The following is a 14,531-nucleotide window of genomic DNA, read 5'->3' on the forward strand; positions in this document are numbered from 1 at the left end:
TTGTTAGAAAGACAATTTTCTATAGAGGAGATATATTGAGTTTTATGGGTATTCGAAATTAACCTATAACTATTTCATACGCTGTTTTTCCAACGATATTTAAATATCGATATGCCCCTTGTTCGGCTATTTTACCTTGTAAAACTCACTTTCCCCGAATCTTAATATTTCTGATCTTTCCTTGCGTTTCTTGATTCCGTTTACCGACAAATATTCTTCCACCCTTCTCTTCTCTATGAACGTCTTCGCAATTATTTCTAAATGAAAACGATTCTATTCTGCACGCTACTCTTCTGCACGTTATCTTTTCCCACGTTGCCTCATTCGGTATTCCATAATCTATTGCCGAGGTATCCATTATTACGACAGAGGTGTGATCTCGGTCAATATTACCCTCTATATTACCGCCGAGGATGCTCTAACCCATCTTCTCTATTAATCTTATGAGCTGTTCTCCTTGGCTGTTCACATGTTTATCTTTGGAGTTCCTTGGTCTATCCTCCTTTTCACTGTTCCATATCACTTCCCATTGGGCTGTTGTTTTAGCGTTAAAGTCACCTCTGAATAACAGATTTTCTTCGGTATTTTTTTGTTACCCTACTTCTTCTAATATTTCCGATAATTTCGTTGCTACACCTCTTTTATATACTGATATTACCTTCCATTTCTCTGTGTCTAATAGAAGTATCGTTTCCATGATACTTATTGATCTCTTTCGGACTTCTATTTTTTCTATATTTCTATTTATTCCCATTAACATTCCCGCCTATTATGCTTCTACATCTTATGTAATTACCGTGTATACCGAAAGAGGATATTAATTAACTAATACAACAACAAAAATATTCAAAAGATATCCAACGAATCGTGATAAATGAACGAAATGAAATTTTGAAAATTAGGTAACTAAGACTTTCGTCGTGGAAACGTCGTAGAAAAGATAAATTTTTCAGCGATTACATCGATAGTTATTTAACGAAAAACCTTATAATTTCGAATACGTCACACAGTAGAATTCTACAGAATGCTAATTAACATAAAACAGAACTAATAGAAGTTTACACGCCCGAAGGCTATGTTATTTCGGCCCAACTAATTATATCTTCTCTGTTTATCCGGATACAATGGGGAGGAACTAATTTGACGAAGCTTGTTCATTAGTCCTTTGAATCGAGGTAACGATTTGCACGAGCAGCTTCATAAATTATCTAGGAAGCAACATGCTATCCTATTTACCGTTGCTTTCGCATTTTACATCTTTGCTGTGACTTCCATTTTATTAGATAGGAAATATGTTGGAATGAAAGTGGGACGAAAGTTGCAGGAATGAAATTAATTAACAACTGATGTAATCTTCACGGTTTTTAATACCTATTTAAATAATTCTGAATTCTAATTATATAAAAATATAATCGCAATCGCAGCCAATCAGTTCATATTAATTGCTATAAAATGCATAATTGTATCATGGCTATTAACTATAATCTCTAACAAAAAGTTTTCCATCAAATAGGATGATACGAAATTGACAAAATGAGAAATAATACTATTATTTCATAAAAATAAGTTAATAAACTTGGAGGAAACGGTTGTACATAATGACACAATTAGTAATTGTATATCAAAAAATACGATTGCCCAAGTCTCACCAAGTGAAGATACTGCTGCGATTTGATACCCTCGAAGGGCTTACTGGGATAACGATATACAAGCTCATCCACCTTTCTTTTACCCGCAAACATCGAAACTAAATTTGGAACATTGATGTGTAAAAAAATTCTCTTCATAGCGTGCGTTTGCAAAACGTTCAGTCTTTTGATCGTTATGCAAAATATGCAATAAAAGAAGATTCAAGGAAAACTGACACGGAAAGCTAATCTAAAAATTAAATTTTAAACTAATTATGTAATTCTATATGAGATACTGTTTCATATACGATTAAGCAAATTATAGAGTAACTGACAATTAACGAGTGTAAGATGAGGAAAACAGAATTAAATGTTTTACAAAAGATTTATATATTTATTAACTACTTTATTACATTATTACATTACTCTATTACTTAGTTACTAACTACATATGCCAACCATCAATAATTACACATGCACTTAGCTATTAATACATCATAAATAAATACACAATTAATTATTGTATTTAGTAGATAGTAATAGTAGTTATCATGTTACATATCGTATAAAATTTTCACTAAAAAATAGCTATTCATAAACTGCTTAACTCAAAAATAGATTTTCTAACTGTAAATTTATCCCTCCCTAACAATATACAATATATAAGATCTCCACTAAAAAGTAACTATTAAACAACTCTGTAACAAAAAAAATATCTATCTTAATTTTTAATTTTAAATTTATTCCCATCTAACAATAAAATAACTAGCCTTCCAACTCAGAAGCATCCTTCCTAACCATAAATTTATCCTTATTTTACAATAAATCCAAATTGTCTTATATATATAAAGTATATAATTATAACAAGAAAAAGGAAAGGAGTGTCGTGTGGGATGAATATACCTTTTAAAAGCTTGACTACCTCTCTGTATATCCTGAAATACCATGGATCTCTGTCAACTTAAGTATAAGTCCTATCACAGATCTGAAAATGTTATACATCTTATCCTTATAAAAATCTAATGATTTGTTTAAGGGTTTTATCTATCTAAGAATCTAAATACAATAAGGTAAATGGATATAGCATGAGATGTATATGACATAACATGTGTATGTGTCTTTATCCACACTTTATCCATAACTCTAATTCAAACTGTAATTAATCTTTCACAACACTAACAAAAAAAAAACAGAAATATAAAAACAAAGAGAGAGACATATACATTGCTCCCCCCCGCTCCTCCAAAAAAGAAGAAAAATACTACAACTGCAGATATTAAAAACGAGCATAGTGACAAAATAGTAATGAGAATGGCTTTCCATGCTTTGGATGATCCAGAACCCTCCTCTATGGGAAATTTTTCGGGTCTCTTTGGGTCGTAGCCTCTTTTTTCTTCGGGCGCAATGCCTGCTGAAACTTAAATCTAGCTCGAAGCTTTCTGATTGCGAAACAAAAAATAATTTATAAAGGCGGAATAAAAATATAAATCGTGAAAACTGATTTAAAGACACATGATCGACCAACGATCATAATGATCGCTGTATGTTCTCACATGCACGCTCGCGCAATAAATAAACATTAGTTTGAAATCCTACTCACGACCATGATCGCGAAAGTTGAAGAATCGATGGGCAAAGCCAGAGACGAGTGGCATGCACCATTCATTCCAGCTTCACCTTCAAATTTCCTGGGACTGGTTGGACACGCGAAAGCATGCCTAGAGCAAAGACTACGGCTGCACGGCTCTACTTAATTATGATTTAATACTCATACTAAAAAGTATGCTATCTATCCCATTCAGTTCTATTTTTAACAAAATGGCAAGAGACAGACACAGTAACACACTCGCTCCATGGTTGTCACGCATAGCCCGGGCACAAGGATTTTCATTAAAGAAACGTTCCAAGACGCCTCCGACAGTCGTTGAGTTTAACAAACAACTTGCACACTCTAATGTACGTACAATTTCCTGTAATCGACTGACGAAGGCTAGTGAATATTGCATAAGACCCGTGTAAACCTTTACTTTAATTATAAGTATTCATACATATTCTTAAGAAAATTATATTACTGACACAAATGATATAAAATATAATAATACGATTAATAGTATCGTTATCTATAATCTGGTTATTTAATATTGGATCTGATACTGCTATTGCACATTGCAATTACATTACTATTTGTATGAATCTGTTTTGATGCTTGAAATTATAGTAAATGAATTAAAAGTCAAAATGGCACAATTCCATAATCTAACCACAGACACACACGTGAAAAATATGTCATGCACGATACATTAACACATTATCAGCCTAGCAAATTATTCGATATATGATCATTGTATCTATGTTCTTTCTCCCACTCAAATAGCATCTGGATACGTGAGTGAGATTCTGACAGTGAATACGGAAGCGGTTAAATCTAAAAATCCTGAATTAAAAAGCTGATTGGCTTGTCTATTATACTTTGTATTTAGCAGACTAATATTCTTTAAATTTGTATTTTATTACTTTATTTTACATTGTAATAACTCTAACTTATTAATTTTACTTAATTGGATCTACTTTATTATATTATTGAAATTTTAACACTTAATCGAAAAAAATTAGCAGCAAGTAAGAAATATACTTATTGGAAGAAAGACAAATATCAGTGAAATAACTGATACTAAATTTAATATTGATAAAAATAATATCTCAAGCAATTTTCTCACTAAAGTACATTTTCGAAGACACAAAAGAAATTTTCAAACTTATTGCTTTGATTTAAAAATCAACTCTGTCGCGAAATTTCTTGTTGTACTTAAAATATCATACATTCGTGTGACGGAAATTGAACTTTAATATCTTTATGTATTCAATTATATTGAAGCTTATAATGTAGAAATCAAACAATTAAATAACTCAATAGTATCATAAAACAGAAGCATGAAATTGAAAATTACTTATTACATCTAATAATAACGATAGTGTCTATCGTTACTATCGTGTAATAATTGCAGCTTTGATAGTAATGAAGTCGGAAAGTATCCGACATACTTGCTACGAAATACTCAAATGAAGTTACATCAATATTTGATATTTCGCTATTCATAGCTTACTTTACTATTTATATTTACATAGATGTATATTTGTATGAATATTTCGTTTTTATAAATATTCATATTGAATACGTTTTAATTTTATACATTTTCAAATACATGCGTTTGAATTAACTATCAAAAACCGCGATGTGCAACAAAACCTATTCTGAACTAGTAAATAAATCACAAAAATATGTGTTACTATTTATGTGTATAATAAATACCAGCGGTCAGTATGCTCGCAAAAAATTCTACGAAAAATGCAACCAATCACACGTGTCGGTTCGTATCTTTCATCCTACAACATGATTGAATGACTGGAAGGATAAAAATGCATGTGACTCACCATTGAATACCGAGGATATTATCATCAATATTGCAGTAGCCCAGAAGAAATCATCACGAGGGTCGTTATCATGGACCATCAAATTCGACGGGGACGACGGCTGTGAAAAATTTCTAAAAAAAATGTGGAACGTTATAGTTATTCTTAAATGTACAATGTCAATTATTTCAGAGAGTTCGTCATCAATAGAAAAAATTCGGTCAGACTATTTGAAATATAATATAGTATGCAGAGATACTTACAGTTTTGGCTCCTAAAGCACCATTAGATCCTCCCCAGAGGATAGGAAAAAGCAGAGAAGGTAAGAAGAGAATGTAACATCTTTAATGTAGAATATTACAATTTATCCCTAAAGATACAGTGTTGATTATTGGAAAAGTTTAATGATAAGATGGAAAATAGTACTAATTGAAATATGATATACAAAGATATTTACACTTTTGGTTGCTGGAGCATAGCTAGATCCCCACCAGAAGATAGGAACAAGTGGAGTATGTCGACCATCTTTAACAAAATATGAAATATTATAAATTATTTCTAAAGGCAGTATTAACTATTAGAAAATTTTGATTATAAAAAAAAATTAATTGAAATGCAATGTATAAAGATATTTACGCTTTTAAATTTTGAAGCATTGCTAAATCCCCTTCAGATAATAAGAACTAGATATTCAGATAATAAGTCTGTAACAAGACATAAATTATTTCTTCTTAACTTGTTCTTAGAAAAAGTAGCGTTAATAGTTAATGATAAGCACGATATTCAAGATACTTACGTGGTTCTTTAATATTGGAGAGACTGAATACTCTTGCGCGAAGCACTGATTCTAATTTCAAAAAGGAATATTTATAAAAAAATATGTATTAAAAAAAATAATAATAAAGGACTTTAACATGCGCATTTAGATTATAACCTACGAACAAATGACTAATTTCGCATACAAATTATTTACTTAATAAAATTTGAAAACTAGTTTCGCGCGTGATAATCGATAATCAATTAGAGCTAGTGTGCTCTGAAAAATATTTGAAGATCTATTATGGAGCAATCAGTAATTCTACCGATTGTATTGCACGCGATCATAAAAATCCTCTGGATATAAAACTAAATTAGTGTAGAGGAGATAATAGAAAAAGAAGTAAAGAAATATTTTCATATCTTCCTTCTTATTTATATTTGAGCGTTTGTTAGAGAAATACTATCCCCTTTTTTAAAATATGTGATTATTTTTGATATTCCATTAATAGAAGTATTATAAATATTGTTAAAAAGTAGAATATGTGTGTGCGTGTACTCATATATATATATATCATAAATATACGTATTAATAAAAATATATATATGTATATATGTAAAACATTATTTATGAATTAAAAAGTATTTTCTACTATTGCAAATTTTCAGAAATATCGCAAATGTAATACAATTGATTTGCAAGAAAGTTTGGACGTTTATTACCGAAGTGTAGAGCATGATTCGTAATAATAAACTATACCGCGTGTAAACAAATTTTCAAGAACGTTTGCAAGAAATCAAAATTCCAAAATAAAACATGCCTCAAGGCATAGTAACACTACGCAAAATCCGCGTGTGATCTTGCATTGGCTGAAACACGTTTGAACGTATCAGTTACCTCGTACTCTTCCGGCAGTAAAAATATTACATATTTACAATCCGTACTACCGCAGAGCGTCGGTTTCGAAACGCAGAAAAATGTAAAAATAAATTATTTCATCTTTTCTAACTCTATTTTATGATATGAATTGAAACAATGAAATACCACGTTTAAGTTATTTAATAAAAAGAAAGAAATTGATAATAATTAAACGTAATTACAATAGTATCAACACTTAAATCGATATAAAGTGACGTCTTCAATCTTTTTTAATTTTATCTTGATATTCTCAATAAACTACGTAATTATTTATGATTCAATTATGTTATAAAGCGATTATATGCATATTGTAAATTACATGACAAACACATCAAGAAATAAACATATATAATATTACCAATAATCTAATGAAAAAGTATACATACGTCTATAACTGCTATTTAATTAATAAATTTAGCATTACCAAATCTGCATGAAAAAGACATTGGTGTTTATTCTTTATGCTTCATTTTCTCTCATGACATCTCTGTAGTTAACAGCAATCAACCGCAGTCAACCAACATTCTGTATATTAAAAAAACCAAGAAATTAACCAAACAAATGAAATTAATAGCAATTATAATAAAATGAAACGATAACCGCCTAGAATACTATCTTGCAAGGAGATACGGGAAGCTACCGGCAAGTCTGACAATCGAATAAACGATCAAAGAAAAAAGAACAAAATAAGTCTCGTGATTACCTGATTTTACTACCAAAGTGTTCAGTAAACGATAAAGTAAACGTGCATTAATTAAACAATATTAATCACAATGTATAAACAGTAATACAATAGTAATGAAAAACCGACGCCATCGAAAGGTTAGGTTACGCTACAGATCTGACTCGAAGAAATACGTCTAATCGAGACGACGGTTGACAACGGAATAGTAGCCCTCCACCGAGGCGTCACCTCGCGAATTTCTAATTGGTGGAGAGATCAGTGTGCGTTCTACACAACGCCGCGCGCCAAATTGAAATTCTAACACCTTGGAAATCTTCTCTAATTAACTAATTGTGATTTAAAAATAATAAAGATACAAAGTAAATGGATAACAGGTTTAAAAAGAAATTCAATTATTCTATTTACATACATAATATATAATAAATAATCCATTGTTAATAATATATGTATTATAAAATTAATTAATAATTCATTAAGCTTTCCTTAGAAAACGAGCGTTTTAAAATGGGAAAGTACATTCATCCTTTTCAAATTATTACCCTTTTTTCTCTACAAAGATATCTACTGTCATTTTGTGATCCTAATAACTTTAAAGCATAATTACTAAAGGCACATAATTGAAACTAATATACTATAACTTTGTCTCGTACGAACGTTTACTTTCTTTGCCTGACGTCTTCATTACTGTACCATGTTTATATTAACATGGGAGAAACGTATTAGAAGATCGTAATCATAGTTAGTAAATCATATTTCTATTATTTTATTGCCCTTTTCTTAAACCGTTCGTCAATCTTCGTTGTTATTCTCTACTTTTATTACTAAGAAAGCAAATGTAACAGAACTGTATAACGAAAGCTGGTGGCACGGCTCTCCTTCTATATACATATAGTATTCTATTCTTCCAATGTGCGATACTTCCGCTGTTATATTAAATTCCTATTGCAAGATTCTGATTTTCATCGAAATATTCAGATGGCAGGACAGTATCGTGAACGTGCTGCTGTACCTATCATTTTTATACAATAAGTTAAAGAGTTTTCAACGATTCCGCATTTTAATTGTATTGTAATTGTATTGTAATCAGAATTACTACACACCAGTCGTATAAATTCAATGAAATGATAATTAGAGCGTTTTAATAATGCGATAAAAAGAATTGATGTTTTGCAAGGAAAATTCTATTTTAAACACTCAAAAATAATGCGAGTAACAGTTACATAAAAACCTAGTAGATATTCGCAGGAAATACAGGTAAATTGCCAGATATCGAAAAATATTACGCTTAAGAACGTTTCTCCGCGATTTTCGTTCATGTTTGAATAGTCAGTAAATATTCGTTTAAGCTGTACGTACGGTAATGAAACGTTGTTACATGAAATCCTACAGGTTCTCGATGGTTACTTTAGTGGCTACTTATCATGAACGCCATAGAATTTCAGTGATACCGCGAATTAGCACGTATTTTAACTGATGCAGAAAAAGCGATAATAAAACTGTGTATTGCGAAAGATAGTAAATTGACTTCTAAAAATTTCTCGTACATTTCCATAAGTGAGTTTTATACTTTCAACATAGCGTTAGATTATCACAAAGAAACTTTGAATTATTTCATTGAAATATTTTTGCATAAACTGTCATTGATTTCCAATTATTTTTTGGTAAAATCATGGATAAAGAGTATGGTTTGTAACGAATTAAAAACTTGATAGGTACATCTTCTTTGTGAATTGATCTCCCAGAATAAATTAAACTATAAATACAGTGCAAGAGGAGAGAATGTATAGTAGCACGGAAGATTAGAGAAGGGTTTGTTATTACTTCAAACTTCCTCGAAACTGAATGTCATATATCGTACAAGTTTCATTAACAAGAAGGAACTGTCACATACGTAAATGTCAAAGCTGAAAGAAACTTGAAATGATAATTGCTTATTAAGCAAGAAAGCATAGTTATTCGTGTGTCTCTTATTGCACTTCTCCCAGCAGAACAGTAATATGCCTCTTTTGATAACGAGAAACTTCACAGTGCATGATCTTACGGTTATGTAGTACTTACATTTTTCAGAAAAGTAATAATCCAAACACATTTATAATTTGTCTTCCTTATGAGTGTTCAACAAGAAACGCGTTCAACAAGAATCATTTCTGTTTTTAATACTTTAGTTTTCCATAGTTCAGTATTTGGCGTTATACGATATCTACATTGTTTCAATTCTACATAATTTTATCCCACACGCAACATAGTAATTATAATTATTTATTATTTAACACTGCACCACGCAATCTATTGTTAATCATTATTATTTACTATCACCATAGTACTCCATAAGTACCAACCTAATCTGTACAAATATAAATATTTAGATCAATTTTCTAGAAAATAATCCTTACGTGAGAAATATTTATTCTGGTTACTTTTTCATATAGAATGACAAGGAGTAGGAAATTTATTCATGTGTAAACTAACAAATTGATACCTCTGTGTAAGCGAAATAGATTCTCCAACATTATTAAAAAATTTCACGATAAAAAATCGGAAAGATCAATTTACGGTAGGAAATGAAGCACGCTCCGCCGGTTACGGAACATCCTAAATACGTCACTACGAAACGCTTATGCAACCCTGTCATTTTTCATCGTTCTATTTCGATCCCAAACCATACCTTCCGTGATCTCGAAACAGCAACCGGGCGATGTCGAAGCTCAATCGGGTAGAAGTCATTCAATCATCCTACTAATGATTACACGGTCAAGAATAGATGTCACTTCCACCAGTCGAATAAGTAATTCAATCCCATCCTTCGTGCAGCAACAGGATCATAACGAACGACAATCAGCAACTGCTTCAGCGCTGCGAATTCACACGTTTCGCAACGGAACAACGATTTTCGCTGGTTAGTTCAGGTTATAATTTATCCGGGTTATTCAAAGCTTGAAAATTATTCTTACTACGTGACGTTTTGTAAACCGAGAATTGCAAGATTTTCGTCGCTTTCCACAGAACAATCGCCGCGAGCTATCTCCCTCGCGATGGAAATATTAATTTGCTCATTCCATATTCATATCAAGTCCATTTATTCATTCAATCATTTTTGCATTTCAGCAAAATACCTTTCTTTTACCTATTTTGTCCAAATTTCGTATTGTACATTCTGTTATTTCATTCCGAGACGAGTAACAATGTTTCTACGCTTGTATTCTGATTACAAAATATCTGGAAAACTGGGTTCATCGAATTTTTGTTCCGATTGAGCTCGAGGAAGCGTTTCGTGGAGCAGCAGCGGATTAGACAAATTTCCCTCAATTTTCCCAAGGGTTTAAACCTAACTTTTTCTCTGTGCCTTCATGAACAAGGTGGGGTCCTTTATTCAAAGATTATCGCTTGACGCTATGCGATAATAATTACATTGTTTTCGCTGAAAATGAGCGCGTAACTAGCATGAAAAGTTACGTTGAGAGTAACGTAAGAATGTTTTAAACGCTGAAAGTGGATAAGTTAATTTTCAGTTATATTTGGTACGTTTTCGGTTACATTACAAGTAAATGAATTTTAATATAACTGGATTTAAAGGAACGAAGAAATGTATTTCTCCGAAAAAGATGCAGTGGAGTGAGAGTGAAGAATTATCGTTTGATTACTAAAGAACTAGAACTTGTATATTTGTGTTAGAGGTAGTAAAAAATGTAAAATTGCAATAGATATTATCTGAAAGTAAATTGAACTTTTATGAAATAACCTTATTCTTTTATATTCTTCTATGAACAAATCGCAATCTCTGCGCAAAATTTTTACTAATTGATCTTTTAATCTTTTTATAAAATATTTTATTCCAAATGAATCCCGAGAAATTGCTTTCAATTGTTTCATTCGCAGTTCACTTAAAAGAAAAAAAAAAGAAAGAAATTAACTACCCAGTAATATTCGGTTTTGTCACGTCTCAGTATCGTGTGGTTCAAAACGAACAATTCCCTTTTCAAGCGGGTATCTGTTACGTATTGTCTATCCGAACAATGTATTTTGTGTGAAACTAATTACCGCGTTCTACGCTTCATGACCTTTCACGTCACGATTCCTTTTGTGAATCGATAAAAACGAAAATCTTCAAATACGAAAAATGATTTTGTACCACTCTCAAATCTGTTCACAATTAAGTAATTTAAAGGTTCACAACTAAGTAATTTAAAGTAATTTTTGTAAAATTGATATTCCCTTAGTAATTGTAAAAGATTGACTGGTGGTAAAAATAAGGATAAGGATCGCCTAAAGGCGATTTATTTTCCATTTTACGTATTTGTAACGTTAGTATCGTACGTCAGATTTGAACTCTGTTTCTCAAAAACATAATGAAAGCACCGAGGACAACACCATTGTGTCATACATATCTCCTTCGATTTAAATAACCGTCTTGCTACAAAATATGGCACCTAACAATGCTATCAACTAGTCAACATCAGGAATTACGCTAGGCGGTTATACTTTAATATTACACATTAATAGTACGTCACTATGCGGCGGGCACTTTAGTATGAAATATTTGCGACCTCTCTATCCATCATAAATTTAACGAAACGATGCCACAACTTAACGGATGCGATCAAAATTTATGATCGATAAACAATCGTTCGTTATTCGCAAGTTTGAACACAATATTTGTTAAGTATACAGGGACTGATTGAAAATGTTAACTCACTTTCATATCGATGAAATAAAAGCCAATAGTTAACATTAAGACTTTGAATTGAATTCTGCGGGCGACATACGTTTTAAAACTTGTCGATGAAATAAACTGATTATATCGAATGTAGACTATACAGTATTATTGATACCATAACGAACAATATAGTCGCTTACTAATAACTCCGTAATTTTATAGTAACACAAATTTTCTATGCTACTGCCAGCACGTCGATTGACAGCGATTGATGCCTTCACGCGCTATTTGCTTTTAACGAAGCCAGCCATTAATAGATAATATTTGGCCCACCGTAATTATTGTAGCACGGGACAAATAAATTTTCATCAAAATAACATTAATCCATGGCGAGCGTATGGTTCATTCTCCTGTTTCACGAATAAATAATTGCATAAATGTGATTTTGCGAACATGGCTGTAAAGTGGACAGGCAATTAATTAATTTGTGCAAATCACGGATTCATAAAGAATCGAAGAAACGACTGCAATCTTTCGTCACGTAGTTACGATATTTTATGACGGAAATAAATTTCCGTTAACGACTGTACATGAGATAAATATTATCTTTTAATATCTTTAGGTCGATATCGTATGGATTAATAGGACCGGCAATGTGTTTGTTTGTCATCCGCTCGGGACATAACGGAATATTTTCATTGATTTAATTTGGCGGCGAAGCCTAATGAAGAACCTCACGCGAGCGAATTTATCTAGCAAAAGAACTACGTCTCGTAAGAGCGTTCCATCATGACTATAGCTATTCTGTTCTACAAAACATTCTCATCGCTGTTGATTTTACTCTTTATCGTTCTCTTTCATTTCCTGCCTCTGTTAACACTGAACCTAGCTGTTCATGTTTGCACGGACTCTGAAATTCGTTGGAATAATTGCGAAAATACAAGGGGATACAGCTTTTACTTGCGTTGTTTTAACATGTAAAATTTGTGAAGTTTATTATTACGTAAAAAATAGTACGCTGTACATCTAGCATTAAGATGCTTTTGGTGTGATAATTGAAGTAACAAATTTAAACAAGTTCTCCATTTTTCAGTTAATACACGTAATTATTCTAATTAAAATGATACGAACTTTATTTCAATTTGAACATTGCAATCTCATTAGGTAATTAAAAGCAAGTATTTAGTTATTTATGATTGGATTAATTTCATGGTAATGTATACTCTACTCAGTTAATGTTCACCTACGTTTTTGCATACAAATCGGTACCTATATTAAATAATGTTATTAATAAACTGACTGATGGAATGGAACGTAATCGAGTCGATTGTCTCCTTTTTTATGTTTTTGCACGTTACTCCGCATCTTTTTTTTTTTTTTGCACGTGGAGAAATCCTCATGGACACTCCGCTGCCGCTAATAACGGTAGCAGCAGAGTAGTGTCGGACTCCTACCGACTAAAACTCCACGTTGGCCATCCTACGCGTATGACAGGGGGTGCTCCAGGAACCTCGGGTGAATTACTTCTGTTGCATCCCCTCTTCGAGCCAGTCCTGTAGACTTCCTGGCTGTTGAGTTTGGCGCTAAGGGGGCTATTGCCCCTGGCACCGTCCCTCCTTCTAGTCGCGTTTCGTTGTGGCGGCAATGAATTAGTTCTAGGCCGCCTGACTGCCATCCTCCTCCATCGCGTTATCCTACACGGGTGGGAATTTCTCTTTCTCTCCCTTTCTGCTCGCTCCTTTGCGAGCATAACTCGCTCGCAGAAGAGGCAGACGGCCTCATATTTCTGTGGCCCGCTCAGCATCGCTGCTATGATCGCTGAGGGGGACGTTACTCCGCATCTACGTACATGTCAACTCTCTGGTTTCACGAATGAAGTACGTTTCATAGTCAACTGATACGAACAGATGCATATATCATTCGCAAGTGTCCAATCATATGACGCTAAATCATAGTTCCGCTTATGCAGCGTCGCGTCATGTAAAGCGAGGCCGTCACTGAACTGGAAATCATTATGTAATAGAGATAATTATTGGCGCTTTTCTTAAATTACCCTCTTAAACTGAACATACAAATTATTTCCATCGCTATTATAGGTAAGAAAATAATCTCTATTATATAATAATTTTATAAAATGTGTATGTAATAATTTATTATCACATTTATTATATAATAATAATAATAATAATGTAACTTCTTTTCAGAGGTACTTTCGTCATCTTTTGTTTCCTTTTAATAACAATATGAACCTAGTGAGAATTCCTGACATAACATAGAAACATACTGTAGCTATGTATAATAACCCATAAAACGTTCGTCACGTAATTTCTCAAGCATCTGATGCATAATTATTTCTTTGCTTTGAAATCAATATGCAGACGAGGTAGATGAAACGAGGAACACCACGTCATTGCGAGACCTTTTGAGACGTCAATCAGCAGTCGAATAGAATCAGAAAAACAAATAGACTGGCGCGAC

At 32.4% G+C, this 14,531-nt stretch overlaps 1 long non-coding RNA gene across 1 annotated transcript; it reads right to left on the minus strand.

Moving 5' to 3' along the window:
- Positions 1–2,090: 2,090 nt before the first annotated feature.
- LOC122575251 lies at positions 2,091–7,577 on the minus strand. Its single transcript, XR_006319367.1, has 7 exons — positions 7,418–7,577; positions 7,139–7,239; positions 5,836–5,886; positions 5,676–5,743; positions 5,497–5,564; positions 5,303–5,409; positions 2,091–5,173 (listed from the first exon to the last, which is right to left on the minus strand). It is a non-coding gene; the product is annotated as an uncharacterized LOC122575251 (long non-coding RNA).
- Between the last annotated feature and the right edge of the window lie 6,954 nt (positions 7,578–14,531).

The sequence above is a fragment of the Bombus pyrosoma genome, linkage group LG14 (assembly GCF_014825855.1).
Source record: "Bombus pyrosoma isolate SC7728 linkage group LG14, ASM1482585v1, whole genome shotgun sequence".
NCBI classification, from domain to species: domain Eukaryota; kingdom Metazoa; phylum Arthropoda; class Insecta; order Hymenoptera; family Apidae; genus Bombus; species Bombus pyrosoma.